The 17,797-nt window shown below is 29.8% G+C and overlaps 1 long non-coding RNA gene across 1 annotated transcript; it reads left to right on the plus strand.

Moving 5' to 3' along the window:
• Window positions 1–3,775: 3,775 nt before the first annotated feature.
• On the plus strand, window positions 3,776–8,474 carry LOC147803265 (uncharacterized). The gene is made up of 3 exons (XR_015428969.1): window positions 3,776–3,916; window positions 6,139–6,325; window positions 8,304–8,474. It is a non-coding gene; the product is annotated as an uncharacterized LOC147803265 (long non-coding RNA).
• Window positions 8,475–17,797: the final 9,323 nt, after the last annotated feature.

Here is a 17,797-nt window from a genome sequence, read left to right on the forward strand (position 1 = left end):
TTCACTTTTTAAGTTTCAGTTTGGATTTAACCACTGAACCACAATGAAATAAAATCCTTTTAAATATTACAATTTGTGTAATTATTGTTGAATTCGAGTCAGTAACAATTAAATTAAAATTCACAAGAAACAATTATTAATAAGAAAATTAATGCTAAAAAACAATTAATAACCATAGAAAAACGAGCTAACATTAAATAACTAGCAAACAAAATTGACAGTCCTGCTTAAACTAACATCTTACAACCTAATATAAATTATTTGTCATCTAATCTGCAACAGCTGATGTTACTTTAAGTTGTTTTAAGACATGGCAAAAAAAAAAAAAATTTTCAGTGTAATTAGTAATGACTTTTGAGTTGATTGTATTATTATTTTCCCTATAAGCACGAAGTCAAAATTATTTGACGGCACGTCTATGACCTCATTAAACAATTTTTTAGAAAAAATGGCACGTTGGTGTATAAAGGTTCGCCACCCCTGCCCTACGCAATTAAAAAATTTTGATGCTCCTTAGATGTAATTAAAAACATCAATACAAATAAAAAATATTTTTCTTAGATAAAATTAAATTTGCAAAAATAAACAAATTTATATAATGCCCAAATTTAACGCTTTTTGCACAAAATCTGGTTGAAATCGAAGTTTTTTAATTCTTTGAAGGCTTCAAAACGCAAATCACGTATTGTGCGATTTTAGAGCAAAATAATTTGTATATTTCTGGTGCGTTATTTCTTTAAAAAAATTTTCACAAATTCGCGATCGCAACACTCGAATACGCTATCTGGGGAGAGACCGGTTTCATGCCTTCTCCCTTCCCTCTCCTCCTCTTTTCAGTTATATAGGAATGTACTACGATATTTTCCCTTTTCTTAATATTTTTACTTAATAAAAATATTTTCTAAAATTTTCGTGATACTTTTCTTTAGAACTATGTTTAATGTAGTTTTCAGTTCTATATAGTTTTTCAAGTTAAAAGATTTTAATCTATATGAAAATCAAGAGAGAAACTAACGTACTTCCTTCCTCTATGACTTTCCACACGCTAATGGGGAAAGCATGGGAAGTGTTGCCATAGGAAAAGAGTTCTGCTCTACGCCACCTGCAGCCCATTTCGATCGCCAATAAGCCACGAAGCAACCTGCCGAAAAAAATAAAAATTATCAGTTTTGTTTTTGCTTTTTATATTTAGTTTAGATAATCTGTTGGCTAGAGCAAAGCGATTGGTATTTGCCTGTCGGTCTGACCGCAGCGCGGTGAGGGCATTTTGAAATGACAGTAATAAGTGACAGGCATCGTGCAAACGACAGGATCGAAAGTTGCCTCTTTCGATCTCACTCTAATAAAAGATTTTAAATCAATTAAATTTGTAAAACAACTGTTACCAATAAATTGCGCTGTTACAGACTAATTTTTTAATTAAATCATAGTTAAAATAACTAAACCATTTAACTAGTCATTTTTTATTGTCTTCAGCATCTTTGTTGTGCATAAATAATCTAGAATTATTTTTGAGAAGTTTTGTGATTTCAAAGAAGGATTAGAAATATTTTAATACTAATGCGTTGTTTTACATATTGAAGTAATACCGGTAATTAATTTTCATTTTAATAGTGTAGTACTCCACTATTCAATATTACAACTTTTTTTTTTTCTCTAAGCTTTTTATTAAAAGAAAATATAGGAATTCAGAAAACATCATTATAAACGCAATTAAAAAAGTTGTTAAAATATTAAGCTAAAATAAAATTTATTAAATGAAAGTTATTAAAATATAGAGAAATTATCAGCTCATTGTGAATTCAATTGACTTATTTGAGCAACCTTTTTACATCGACGCAAATGATAAAACTAAAATTATTCCAATGTTTTTTTTTTTAAATTTATTATTTGTTGCTCATCTGAATAACTTTACGTAATTATCTTAAGCAAAACTTATTGCTTGCGTGCTTTCTTGCCTGTATAAGCAGAGAGATGTGATTGTTTTTGTTTTCCGGTGGCGCCATCTATGATCAAGAAGCAAAACTAATTATACCATCAAAATAAAGATTAATTGTATTCAGCATTAGCTGGCATAACGCTGTTGCTCGAGGCAACTCATAATATTTAAAATTTACCCCACAATCAAGCTACTTCCTCCTCCTTTAATTCAAGAGGAAATGGTACTACCGGTAATACTTACATAATATTCTAATATAGATACTTTAGAAGTAGATTTTTTGCACCAATTAAAGATGGAAGAGCTCCAAACATAGTTTTTAATTCAGTGCTGGTGGAATGAAAAGCTTTACATTTTTTTTGATAACTTTAGATAGCAACCTTTGTTTTAGGAGGTTATTTATTTCTATATTATTTTGTTACTATTGTAAGAAAAGTTCTTTCTTTCTTTATTTTTTTTAATGTTAAAATATTACCGAACTCAAAATTTATAGAACAGAAATGTTTAAGAAAAATTCTGACTCAGAGCAGATCCTTAAAAGTATCTATAATGTCCATAGGTAACAGAAATGCAGTACCAGTCATTTTGTAACTTTATTTCAAAACTTAATATACAACTTCTCAAGTAGGAAAGTGTGGTGAACGGTAACTTCAATAAATGCCAACAGATGGCGTCACTAGTTCTAAGCAAAAAGCATTATTTTTTTTACTCATTCTATTTTTTTACACATTCTGTTTATTCATATTCGAGCTCTAGAATTGCTAATTTCGAGTTGTCAGTTGTATTTTTTATTATTATCTTTCTATATTATTGTTATTAAAAAATGTTTTAAATTAAGTTTTTGTTATTGTTCCAATAGTTAAAGCACGCAACCTTAAACAACTTTAATTATGTTTTTAAATAATTCTCATTTGGTGTTCGATCTAGAACACCTATAGAAAGCATGAAAAGAATTATATTTCAACAAATTCGATGGCTCTGTATTTAATTAACTTAACGTTAATTAACATTCTCACTTATGTAGAGAAACTTAGCTCAACTTTAAAACCCTATTTTGCTGATTATTAAGCTGAGTAGCTGTTGTGACGTCATTGATCACTTGCGTGGATATTGGTTCTCTTCTTCTTCTTGGAGAGCAAGTACCCAATTATAAGTGGCGGCTGCCGAGTCTTGCCAAGAAGATGAATGTGTGGTGCGCAAGAGCAATAACATAACAAGCATTTATATTTAGTTTTATGAAAAATAAAAACAACGTTGCTAAGACAACTCAATAATATTAATTACTATATTGACGTTCCAGACATTGGGATGTAAAAGTAATAATGGATTTATATATTTTATATTAACTTTAACCCACACAGCCACCGCTATCCCAGGGATATCCAAACACGTCTGTTACTTATCCAAATATCCAGTGGATATTTGGATATGTTCCAGACTTCTTACAGATATCTAAACACATCTAAGTCCATGAGTTAGATATTTTAGACATCTCTGGGATATCATTTTTGGATATCTGGGGGATGTGGAAATTTGGTTATTATAGAGATATCCAGGCATAACTAAGTTCTAGATATGGACATTTTGGATATCTTTTGGATATTTAATATAGATAAGTTTAAGACATGGATCACTGGATGTCTATAGAATGTCTAAGAGATGTTTCAAATCGTACTCAATAGCTGACGCAGATCCAGTTTTCGACATCTCAGAGATTTCAGTTTTTGGATATTGATATTCTTTTATTTACAATTCCAAACTCTGATATAATTTTCTTTTTCTGATGCAGATTTTTTTTTCTGAATTAAAACAGAATTTTGAATTTTTAAATATTCTTAGATAATTATAATTCTAACCGTACTCAACAAAAATAGAAACCTGATACCAAATACGAAACTGCAGAATTTATTGTTAGCGAGCGTCTTCTTTTACAACCTTCATTTTACAACCTTGATATAAAAATCATTTATTGTTGAAGTAAGTAAGAGTTTTTTATTATTGAAATTTTTGTTTTCTTCTTATTGGTTATATTGTCATTTTTATTTCTCCTATATGCATTTTTCATATCTCTGAAATGTATGAACTTGGATATAAGTCAGACTTTGATGAATTGTTATGGCTTACAATATGAAGAGTTACTGTTTGAAAAATTTTCTTTAAAGATTTCATTTTCTAATAATGTATGCTTATTAAAAGATAAATCTATTTGTTAAATAAAAAATATTATTAAAATATCAGATGGTAGTGTAAATATTGTAGTCACCAAATTTCTTAGCTGTGTTGATGTTATGAATATCTTGCTAAATCTTCACAGCTATGAATATCCTGCTAAATCTCATATATTTTTGGCTCGGAATCATTCCTCTTTATTTTATGTGTGTCAACCATATTTTATGTAAATGCCTTGCCTTAAAAGAAAATGATAATTACAACATATTTCCTTTGTATTATAAATATTAATTACGTTTTAATTAGATTTTAGCTTCTTACCTATATTACATTATACATATTTATTATTTTTCATACTTTTTATATCTTATTGCGAATAAAACGGATCGTTTTGTTCTTGTATAAATCACTTAATCTTCCTCATGTAAACACGCTTAATGTGAACTAATTTTTCTCTTCTCTCTAAAAGTCTTATTAATATCAACAGCCCCTTTTTCCTAGACTTTGCAGTTCAGATTGACAAGTCTAAATACATTAATTTTTTTTCACTTAGTAGAATTGAAAGTTTTAACAAGGAATTCCTGATTTCCTCACAAAATCATTCCTTTAATATTAGCGTTGAATTCTGTTCAATATATATAAATATATACGATTCTTCTATTTTGTTTACCAACTTACAAATTGCTGAGCCAAATTTTTAATTTTGAATACATTAGCCATTTGTCAGGCTGATGATATTAATACATCATTATTTTATTTGTATATATTGTATATGTAATATTGGCTGCTGAAATTGTTAATAATATTTTATTATTGTGTTCATTGTCACAGAATATTACGGTTCTTGCAGAAAGATTTTTCTTTTAAAAAGTAAAAAAATTTTGTTTTCTTTTCTACAGAAATTTACACATAATATTTGAACCATGCATTTAGATAATCACTTTTTGACGCGCTTAATTTGCACCGGTAGTATCGTAAATCAATGTAAAGTTTCTATTATATTTTCGGCAGTTATTGATATTGATTTTCACATGGTTTTGTAAATATCTCTATTTACTTCACACTATATGGAAAATTCGAATCTTGCATTTGAGTATTTAATTTTAAGGCAATGATTCTGTCTAATTGTTGGCTGCTATTGATTTCTCAATAGTTTTTATATCAGATATTTTTATACGGTATTAAAATTATTTATTACGCATTTGAGTAACCCATTTTTGATGAGTCCAATTCGCATGATTTCATCGTTAATCTTCGTTTTTTTCTTCTTATATAATGGATTACATTATTTTTTAAAATTTTGATGATTATTTACAAAATGCGAAGAAGAAAATAATTTGTGTGACATCCTCTCCCTCCAACAAAATGCGTAAGTAAAACACCCATAATATTAGAATAAAAAATTATTACATGTTTAATTAAGAAAAGTATAGTTTTTTTGGAAACACAGCTTTTTTGTTATTTTTAAATTACTAACATATATGTTTGTTATATTGAAGTTATCTTACGGAAAGATATTAGTGCCAGACAGTTTTGTTGCAAATAGCTTGAAAAAATTCTGCCACAGGGGTGGTCATTATATTATCTTTGTGCAATTTGCATGTTTTAAAAAAAATCATATTTCTTAAGCAATATTTCCACACATACTGAAATGATTGCTTGAGTGTTAGGAATTATCATTGTATATATAGCTTTTAATTTAAAAAATGTTTAACTTAGAATTTTGTTATTTTCATTTTTTATAATATTGCAATTGCTTTATTCATGTATATATATGAAATATGTAAATGTTTAAAAGTATGTTTAATTTTGCATTATATGGATAATGACCAAGTGCATCAAAACAATGTTTCCATGCACGGACATGATTGCTTGAATGCAATGGATTATCATTGTATATATAGCTTTTAATTTAAAAAAATCATTAACTTAGAATTTCTTTATTTTCATTTTTTGATATTGTAATTGTTGTATTCATGTATATATCTGAAATATGTGTTCAAAAGTATTTTTAATTTTGCTTTATATAGATAACGCCGAACAATTTTTCAATTGTTAAGTTTCTATTGACTGATGAGGTTGCAGTTGTGCCAGTGACCTGGTTGTCAACAAAAGGTTGTGTGTGGCCTCCTTTAAAAGAGTATGAAGTAATGAAACTTGTTATGAAGCTAACTAAACCTTCTCCAGATTGGATTTGCCATGAAGCAAAACTTTTGGGTGAATATTTTAATAACTTTTTACTAAATTTTTTTTTTTTGTCCAAATGCAAATTTCAACTGGTATGTATACACCAGTTAAGACACGATGTTTGTATATAATTAAATAGGAAGTGATGAACTATGTATAATTTTTGTTATTTAATTACTAATTTGTTCTTCTCAGGTACAATCTCAGAGTGCTTCACTATTTTATTATTTACTTCCTTGCTCTTTTCTTACTTTTTTTTTCCCCTTTGGTTTTTTCCTGTGTTACCTTGAGTGTTCAATATTGTTATTGTTATGAAGTTTTTTAACTCAGAATTTTACAGTGCACCACTGGATCTAGCCCAGATCTAGATGTAAAGTTTGAATATACATTCATTCAATCTGATACATTCATTAACCAATTTTGGAAAGTTAAAGCCTATTCATATTATCTAAACCTGTTACCAGACCCAATACTAGACACTGTTAAAACTCCCATTTCTCAACAAAATAATTTGGAAGTTAAAAATAGTATATTTTACAAATCTTTCCCAACAAAATTTTCATTTTTTCATATGTTTACCGATTTGATTAAATAAATCAAAATGACATAAGAAGTATAAAACATTTTTATTTATGAGTTGATTTTAATGTAATAAAAAAGAAATATATATATGTGTATGTATGCACACATATTTCATAAAAAATTATAAATTTATAAAAAAGTGAAAAGAAGAAAAAAAATCATAAAATTAAGAAAAAAAATAGCTGTCACTTTTTACTATTTGTTTTCTTAAGAAAAAATTGTATTCCTTAAGTAAAATTTTTTATGAGTTAGTATTTAACCATAATTACAAAAGCATATGAGCTATCACTCAAATAATGTGCCCTTATTTACAATGCATCAATTCACAAAAATTTGTTTAATTATTTTGTTCATTGTCTGACTCATGGCATTTGTAGAAGAAAAAAATTTAACTTTTTAAATTTGAAACATAATTATCTAATATATATAAGCAAGCAAGGTATGTAATAAAATGTGATGAAATCTATCTTCGTTTTCTAACATAACAGGGTGCCTAGCATTTTTAAAAAATGCTTAAAGGTGCTTATTTTTTATTTTCATATTTTAAAAGATATTTAAGGTGTTTTTATTTTATTGTGGGTTTGAAAAAAGTGCTTAATTTTCTATCTTTTAAAAAGAAATTTTTTAGTGTGGCGATTGTTGTCGTAAATTACAAAAACAAAAAAAACGTGATATTCACGATTTTCTTTGCAATATTTAACCGAAACTAGTTTAAGTTTTCAAAAATGTGTTTGTATTTTTTTGGAAAGTGATAAAAAATATTTTTTGAGTGCTCATTTTTTGTTGAAAAATTTGATTATTCCTGCTGTATAAATATTATTACTGTATCCTTAAATGATAAAGTACGATTGGGTAATTTTAAGAAGCAAAAATATGGAGAAAGGTTACAACAAAAATGTTTAAACTAATATGTCAATAAATTAACCACTGGTCTTTTAATTTTCACCAGCACACATTTTAGAATTTTTTTCTTTCTTCTTTTTAGCATAAATTAAAAGGATTTTTATGCTCTTTCTGGTAGACTCCTCCATAATTCCTTCTATTTTTATCAATCAAATCAAGCTTATTGCTTTTAACCAGATTATAAAAAAGATTAATGTGTACTTTATAGTGGCAAAATAGTGCATCATATCATTCTGTATGCAATTAAAAAGTTAACATTTATTGAGAGTAAATGCTATTTTAAAAAGTCACATTTAACTTTTTTACACATTTTTTACTTTAACTCATTTCTGTAAACAAACTAAACTACAGAAACAAAATTTAAAATTTTGACTATTTTTATTAGAAAAAAATTTCTGATGGAGAATTGAGGGGTAAAAAAAATCTGTTAAGGAAAGAATAGGTAGTTTTCTTGAATGTCGTTAATAAATATTTAATTTCAATCATTTCTAAAACTTATGCTCTGCCATTGCTCTATTTTTAGGTGCTGTGAGGAGAAATCCTTCGATCCAAGACATAGCAACAGACCTTGAAATTGAAAAATGTATGAAAAACGGCATGCAAAAAGCAAGAAATGTTTCTTCATTAAAAAATTTTAAATTTTACTTTTTTGTGAATAAATTATTTTTTTGTAAATAAACTATTTATATATGATTGTTTCGATTTATACCCTTATTTATTTAACATTCTTTTCAATAAGCATGAAAATGTAAAAAAATTTCAGTTTCAGAAATTTTCCTTTTTTTCTAATTTAAATTAAAACTCATAATAATAATTTAAACTTTTCTTAAAGTTAATTAAAAATTTTTTTTTAATTTTAGAAAATGAATCATTGATGTTTTACAATTTTTTTCTTCATAATTGAAAAATTCAGAATCTTGAAATATTTTCATATTATTCCTTCAACCTTCATTTTTCAAATACTACAACCAGTTCTTTTCTTCCAATAAAATTTTTTATGCCATAATTGTAATTACGTTTCTAATTTAAAACACTCTTTCTGAATATTACAATCACCTTGGAAAAAAATGTATTTTAATAAAATTTTACTAAATTCAGTATATTATAAAATTTACTACTTTAACAAATATCTTAAGGTAGCAATCAAAGCAAAAAATAATTTCAAGTATACAAATATTTCAAATTAGAATTCTGAAATAATTTGTCAAATAAAGTGAATCGGGTATTATGAGTATTTTACATATATCCTAACATTTTGCAATTAATATTCTCAAAACTTACGTGATATACAATCTAAATATACTCATAATACAAGATAAATCAATTTAATGAGAAATTCTCAATTAAAAATTTGTATCGTTTAATAATAAATAATACAAATTTAGTAAATAAGCCTTTTTTAAATACTTTAGTAAACAAAAATGAAATATGTCTCTCAGACATTCAGGGTTGTCTCTGAGACATCTAAAAGAATATCCTTGGGATATCCAGAAACTAAATATAACAGACATCTAAACGATGTGAGAGAGATATCAATGTTTAACTTAGGACATCCCTTGGATGACTGTGGTAGGTCAAAGATATCTGTCGGATGTCTCTTGGATGTGCAGCAGACATCAATATCCAAATATCTGCTAGACATCACACAGATGCGACCCCTGGATTTCTGTTGGATATTTCATGGATATTCAGACGTCTCGGGGATCTCTGATGGATATGGCAATATCCAGTTTTTTTATCCAAGAGATATCTCTAAGATGTGTTGTGGATATTTGTGGCTGTATGGGAACTTGTAAATAACTGTGTATATTAAATGTTGTGATGTCTCCAATTTACTTCGTTTTTATTTATCCAAAATCGCACATAGTAGGAAGATAGAAAACCTTCCCTTACAACTGGTGACCTCAGGACGTGATTAGTTTAACAGTGCGAAGATTTTATTTGGATAAAAGAAAGGTTTGTGCATCACCATTATTTTATAATTATCTTTATATTAAACAGGGAGGAAAGCACAAGCGATAATTTAAATTCATCAACTCAAGATAATGTGAATTTAGAAGTAAACAAAGTGGCAGTTAAACCACCAATTTTTTGGCGACATAAACCTAAGTTATGGTTCTTACAACTTGAAGCACAGTTTGCTAACGGCAATATTACTCGTGATTTAACTAAGTATAACATTGTCGTTGCCTTATTCGACGAAAATGTCTTAGATTTCGTAGAGGATATTTTGTTAAACCCGCCAATGAATGGAAAATACAACGCCTTAAAAAATGCATTGTTAAGTAGATTGACAAATTCTGAAGAAGCCAGGTTAAAAAAGGTGTTGACTACACTTAATCTTGGCGATAAGCGTCCATCTGACTTGTTGCGACAAATGAAAGGTTTGGCTGAAAATTCCATTTCTGAGGAATTGTTAAAATCACTTTGGCTACAGAGGCTACCACAACAGGTTCAAGCTATATTATCTATTAGCTCTGATTCTTTGGATAAAATGGCAGGGATGGCAGACAAAATTATTGGTATATTTAGATCAACAGAGTTATGTACAGTTGATAAAGTATCCAGTAAAAATTTTAAGCATAGTAACATTAGTAACGAAAAATTTAATTCATTGGAGATTAATATTGCAGAATTAACTAAGAAATTTGATACATTCATTACAAGGAGTAGATCTCAAGATAAATCTGTAACAGCTCGAGACCGTAGCCGTTCGAGATCCCAATCTTCTCGTTATAAGTTGTGTTGGTACCATTTTAAATTTGGAAACAAGGCACGTCGCTGTGTTAAACCTTGCCAATTTCAAAAACCAACAAATGCTTCGGAAAACTAACGGGCCGGTCGATTGAAGAGGCCAACGACTACGGCCATCCAAATTGCCGCCTCTTTCTTTTTGACAAGTCAAGCAAAAGGCACTATCTTATTGACACTGGGGCTGACGTGTCTGTAATTCCACCGCCAAAACCCAATAAACTGTTCCCATCTGATTTTAAACTTTATGCTGCAAATTCAAGTTCAATCAAAACTTACGGCAAGCAACTTATCAGTTTAGATTTAGGCTTGAGAAGACGTTTCAAATGGAATTTCATCATAGCAGACGTCTCAAAGCCAATAATTGGCGCAGATTTTCTTAAGGCACATGGACTTTTGGTAGACATTAAACAAAAACGTTTGCTTGATCCTTTAACATCATTGACAGTCTCAACTAAAATAATCAAAGGACCATCTTCATTTTTAACACCCCTCGATAGTAATAATCTAGATCCAGATATTCATTCTCTACTGCAAGAATTCAAAAACTTATCTTCAGAAAAAATAGAACTGAATAAAGTTAACTTCAACCATAATGTCACTCATGCTATTGTTACAAAAGGCCCACCCATAACATCTAGAGTGCGTAGATTGGCTCCAGAGAAACTAAAAATCGCCAAAGCAGAATTTGACTACATGCTTGAGCGTGGCATATGTCGACCATCAAGCAGCCCTTGGTCTAGTCCATTACATCTGGTCAAGAAAAAAAATGGTGAATGGAGACCGTGCGGAGACTATCGTGCTTTAAATGCAGCTACATTACCGGACAGATATCCTATACCACACCTGCATGATTTTACACACCAATTAGAAGGTTGTACTATATATTCCACATTGGATCTTCATCGAGCTTATCATCAAATTCCCATGGAACCAGCAGATATAGAAAAAACAGCTATTAGTACGCCATTCGGACTGTTCGAATTTCCTTTGATGACTTTTGGACTTCGTAACGCAGCGCAGACATTCCAGAGATTTATGCACGCCGTTCTACGTGGTCTAGAATTCTGTTTCGTCTATCTGGATGACATATTAATTGCATCGCGCTCTAAAGAGGAACATCTACAACATCTCAGAATAGTTTTTGAAAGATTGCAACAATTTGGATTAACATTGAATCTCAGTAAATGCAACTTCGCTAAGCCTGAGGTGAATTTTGTTGGCCACAATGTTTCTCTAAAAGGAATTCGTCCAACAGAAGAAAAAGTCAAAGTCATTGAAGATTTCAAGAAACCCAAAACAGTCAAACAACTTAGAAGATTTTTGGGAATTATAAATTTCTACAGAAGATTTATTCCTCAAGCGGCTCAACACCAAGCATGCTTATATGATTATTTAAAAAACAGTAAAAAGAATGATAATCGAACTATCGAATGGTCAGACGAAGCTTCAAATGCTTTTACGAAATCCAAAGAATTGCTAAAATCTGCAGCAATTTTGTCTCACCCAGTACCATCTGCTAAACTTGCCCTTATGGTAGACGCTTCCAATATAGCGATAGGTGGAGTGGTGCAACAACTCGTCAATAATGATTGGCAACCGCTAGGTTTCTTTTCTGTTCGATTAACACCTACACAAAAGAATTATAGCACCTATGATCGTGAACTGCTAGCTGCATATTCGTCTATTAAGCATTTCCGATATTTGTTGGAGGGTCGAGAATTTACGTTATTCACTGATCACAAGCCGCTGGTATACGCTTTCCGACAAAACTTGGACAAAGCATCACCCCGACAACAAAGACATTTGGAATACATTAGCCAATTCACATTAGAAATTCAACACATTTCTGGAAAAGATAACATGGTTGCTGACGCTCTTTCAAGATTGGAAGAAATAAGAATTACTTCCGAAATTGACTTTGAATCCCTAGCCAAAGCTCAAGAAATCGACGATGAGTTAAAAGATTTAATGACGTCTCAAAACTCTTCTTTGAAATTTGAGCTAGTTCCTATTTTTGGCTCTAATCATTCATTATATTGCGATACAACCACAAAAATTAAAAGACCATTTATTCCAATTAACTTTAGAAGACAAGTATTCAAAAGTGTGCACAATCTCTCACATCCGGGAATTAAAGCGACTGTTCGATTAGTTACATCAAAATTTATTTGGCCATCAATAAACAAAGACATTCGTGATTGGACCAAGAGTTGTTTGAAATGCCAGAAATCCAAAATTTCTAAACATAATCATTCTCCATTACAAGAATATCCTATAGTTGGTCAACGATTTCAAGACATTAATCTAGACCTGATTGGACCTTTGCCATCATCAGAAGGATTTCGTTATTGCCTTACGATAATTGATCGCTACACACGATGGGCAGAAGCCATTCCTTTACCTGATATTCGAGCAGAGACAGTTTCTGATGCTTTATTGAAAAATTGGATCGCTCGCTATGGTATTCCAAGCTTAATTACAACTGATCAGGGTGCGCAATTTGAGTCTCAATTGTTCCAAGAACTTTCGAAATTACTTGGTTTTAAAAGAAATAGAACTACTGCATATCACCCACAAGCTAATGGCTGTGTAGAACGTTGGCATCGTACTTTGAAAGCAAGCATAATGTGTCATGAAAATCCAAGCTGGACAAAGTCACTTCCGATTATTCTACTTGGTTTACGCACAACCTTGCGAGATGACTGTCAAGCCACCCCAGCAGAACTCTTGTATGGTGAAAATATAAAACTACCATACGACTTTTTTGAAAATTCAAACATTGAAGCACAATCAGAATTCATTCAGAATTTAAAAAGCACCATGGAAAAATTAAAACCCGTCCCATTTCGTCATCACTCGAAGCAGAAACCATTTATATTCAAAGATTTAAAAACTTGCTCACACGTGTTTGTCCGTACTGACAGTGTTCGTCATAGTTTGCAACAACCATATCATGGACCATATAAAGTTTTAAAGAGAACCGATAAAATTTTCACTGTTAAAATGAAGCAAAAAGAAGTTAATGTATCTATAGATAGAATAAAGCCCTATTTTTCGGACAATTCTACAGAATCTGAAAAGACTTCAGAAACACCTTTACTGGTTGAAAAGAATTTTGGGCCTATTTCATCGTCTACAATTTCTAGAGCTGCTACAGAGCAAGGCAACGGAAACAAAAGAGTGAAGCTTGTTATTCCACCCCAAGTGACTAGATCTGGACGTACAGTATGCATTCCAGCACGTTACACATGAGATTCTTCATCGTTCGAGTAACTCACTAGGGGGGGAGTGCTGTGGTGCGCAAGAGCAATAACATAACAAGCATTTATATTTAGTTTTATGAAAAATAAAAACAACGTTGCTAAGACAACTCAATAATATTAATTACTATATTGACGTTCCAGACATTGGGATGTAAAAGTAATAATGGATTTATATATTTTATATTAACTTTAACTTGTAAATAACTGTGTATATTAAATGTTGTGATGTCTCCAATTTACTTCGTTTTTATTTATCCAAAATCGCACATAGTAGGAAGATAGAAAACCTTCCCTTACAAATGTATCAATAGAGACCTAAATTTTGCTAATTTTGATGTATGTTTTTTGGAAGAATTAGATAGTCGGAAATGTAATAAGGATAAATGTAAACAAGCAATCAAAGTGCTGAGAATCCTAATTTGTTTTTCGCATACACCAGAAAACTATTAAAAGTACTATTAAGTAATTATTAAGTAATAAAAATGGTCAACAACACAACTAGGTTGTAAAAATTTACTGCAATGTTCGATAAAAAGTAATTTTCACATTTATTTGACCTTTTTGGGCTTCTAGAAAGAGATAACGTGTACGTTAGGTAGGATGACCAAGGAAACTAACTTAAAATAATTTATTTCGTTTAATAATTCTTATGTTTTGTTTATATTTCTTTGAAATATTTACTTGCTTTTAAAAACACGTGCTTAAAATTCGCACTGCTTTGTTAAGGAAAATAACTTTTCTTCACAAAGTTTTAAAGCAAAAAAGGAACTTGAAACGCTGTTTAAGATTAAAAGCCTTGTAAATCTTTGCACTTTTTGGAAAGCCAGTTTTTGTTTTTTTCGTTGCTTCAGATGCATTATTCCAGCGTTTGTTGTCAGGGGCGGATCCAGAAATTTTTCCTGGGGAGGGTCATAGACTCCGAATTAATTTTTTTTATAAAAACATTTTTTTAATACATTTTTGGAAAAAAAAGTGGGGTTTTTAATGGTAGGAAAGATCGTTAGGCACTCCAAGTCCTGCTTATGAGTCTTGAAACAGTGAAGAGCATAATTAGATGGAAAAAAATCGATTTTTCCGACCTACATAGGTGTATATGCCCCCTTAAATAATTTTTGAAATATTTTAGTTCTTTTGTAAACTATTAAAAAAACTATTATTTTTATTTTATTTATTCAATTTGGGGGGGGGGGAGTCATGAACCCTATGAATCCCCCCCTCACTGTTTGTTGTAGATGTAGTTAAAAAAAGAAAAATCACATGTATATTTCTGATTCTAGTGCCGAATATTTCCGTAACAGTGCGTATCAACAATCATCGCAAGGGCTTCTTAACTTGCAAAATTTTAAAAAACAAGCATGTTGTGATTGTAGTTCGTGAATAATCCCGTGACTTAACGTTTCAAATGAAAACGAAAGTAAGCGTTTGAAAATATCGCATTAAACACGACTCTATTTTGGGTATTGGGGAACTCGTGTGTCCAAGAGGCCATCATCTGAAGTCGAAATAGATCAAAAAGTTTCTTGTTCGTCCACCCCAACCCATTTTCGGCACAAACATAAGAAATTGCAGTCATAAACTATTGTGGCGTAACTACCACTACAAATATTAAATACCAAATCACTAGTATATAAGACATGTTAACTTAATTCTATCATGAGGTACCTTTTGATAGATGAAGGTTGACAGTCTAAAATTAAATCCCATCACTATCTTAAAATGCTTTTTCTGCTCCCTTACTTTTTACCATTCTGTAATTTTGGGATTTACTTTATTTTTAAGGAAATCTTTTTCTTTTTTTCAATAAAGATACAAATGAACAATTCAAAAAGTTACCAACGAGTATTTGATTGTTTTTTTTTCTTTTATTTTAAGGAATTTATAACAAAATATTGTTTATTGCCAATTAAGATTTGATAAGCTTTTCAGAGAATATTATTCAAGAAAGTGTTATTTTATAACATATTATTACTTTTTAATGGCAATGGTAATAATAAATAGGATTACCGGGGGGAAATATTCAAATTTAAGTTAAGAATATTCAATACTGGCTATAATATGGGTCATTCTCACTGAAACATAACATAATAGTTTAACATATATAGACTAAAAAAATTCCTAAATTAAAGTAATTAAAAAGGTGATAAAAATTATACAAATGCCTTTATTTATTTTTGTTATATGTCCTTATAATAATGGTCAAGTTTTCTATTTTATTTTTTACAAGATTTAAAATATTTTAAATTCTGCCTTGTCCACGGAGGAGATGTAATAGTCAACGGAGGAGACATTTTATGTTGTAAAATATAAAATGTCAATGAAGGCTAATTCATTAATTATTGGGCACAACTGATATGAGTTTAACATTAATAAGTAAATAATAAAATATTTCATTATTAGAGATAGAGCTACTTCCGATTAATCATGCTGCTATGAAAGGAAACATCCATTTTTAACCTAGGTGTACAATTTCTTAAGTAACTCTTACTGAATATTAATAAATTAAAATGTAAAGACTATTGAAATAAAAATTCAGACTCCACATGAAAGTTGAGTGTTGAGGGTACTCTTTTGTGACCATTTTATGCAAGTTAAACATACTGTCATCCAAATAACGTTTTTGTTTTTTCTCTTTTCTTCTTGTTATTGTTTCTTTTTTCCCTGGGCACAAACGGCTTGCTCTATAAATTTCTAGAAATTTAAGTACATTTAATCACGATTTTTCTGTTAAATCTTTTTCTGATTCAAATTTTAAAATTTCTTGCTCTTTTTTTTTTTTTTTTTTTACTTTCTTCAAACAATGTAGGGTTTTCTTTTAATTTCTGTCTAGGTTGTCTCATACTAAGTTTTTTCTGTTCCCTTCTCTTTCGCATTTGATTACTTTCTTTTCTTAAATTTCGGCTTTGCAATTTTTTTCCTAAAATTTGAAGAGAAAAAAAAATTTAAACATCACAGAAATTATTTAGAAAAATTGCCAATATTTACTTCTCCGATAAGAAAAAGTTAAACTTAGTTGATTTTCTTTAAAAATAGAAACAAATTAACACATTTGTTCCATTTTAAAAATATCAATTAAAAGAAAATAGTTTTTTAATTATTAAAATTGTATTATGGTTATCTAACACATTGTCTCTTACATTGACTGTGTCTTCTCATACGTGGACTTGTTATGTCCACGGAGGAGACAAAAACTAGTTCTTGAATTTTTTTGATTTTAAAGTTACAAAAATGAGGCAGTTCTTTTTGTTAAATATACTATTTTTGCAATCTAAAATTCATCTATCAAAAATAAAATAATTTTCTCTTACCTTCTTTATGATGTCCACGGAGTATACGGTGAGAACTTTGCCAAACCCCACTTGAACACAACAATCTAAAACTGACACCAAAGAGAACAAAAACAACTGATATTTAACATTAGAAAATGGAATGGTTACCCCTCCCAGCAGCTGTCTTATAGGGATTTCGCATATGCTGCCCTTTATTGCATATTTACAGAACTATATTAATTGTCCACGGAGGGAGACATCATTTTTGATGAACAAAGTTTACTAGTCATTTATTTTATAAAAATAATTTTTTTTTAAAAAATATTAAATAAAAAGTTACTATAAACATTTAACTAGGTAAAACTACAAAAATCATTAAAATAACATTTAAATTGTTTAACAGGCATTAAAAATTATTTTGTGCCACAGACGTAGGGACGTCCACGGAGGGGATTTTGAAGTCATGTTTATTAAAAAATAAGAATGAAATATTAAATACATTTAGCAGAAATGCATATGATTTGTTAGTTAAGAACTTCACGAAAAATGATTTAAAAAAATATTAAGAAATCTGTATTTCCTAATATTTATCACTCAGGGACTTAAAAGATCACCTTTTTGTGAGAATGACCCATATATATTGAATAATATAGTAGCTGGGTGGCGCAGTTGGTTTGTCGTCGGCCTTCTGAGCCCAAGTCTGCGGGTTCCAGGCACCGGATTTTCGGGATGCA

Source organism: Parasteatoda tepidariorum, chromosome 9 (genome assembly GCF_982258835.1).
Source record: "Parasteatoda tepidariorum strain Cologne lab strain chromosome 9, Ptep-v5.0, whole genome shotgun sequence".
Lineage (NCBI taxonomy): Eukaryota > Metazoa > Arthropoda > Arachnida > Araneae > Theridiidae > Parasteatoda > Parasteatoda tepidariorum.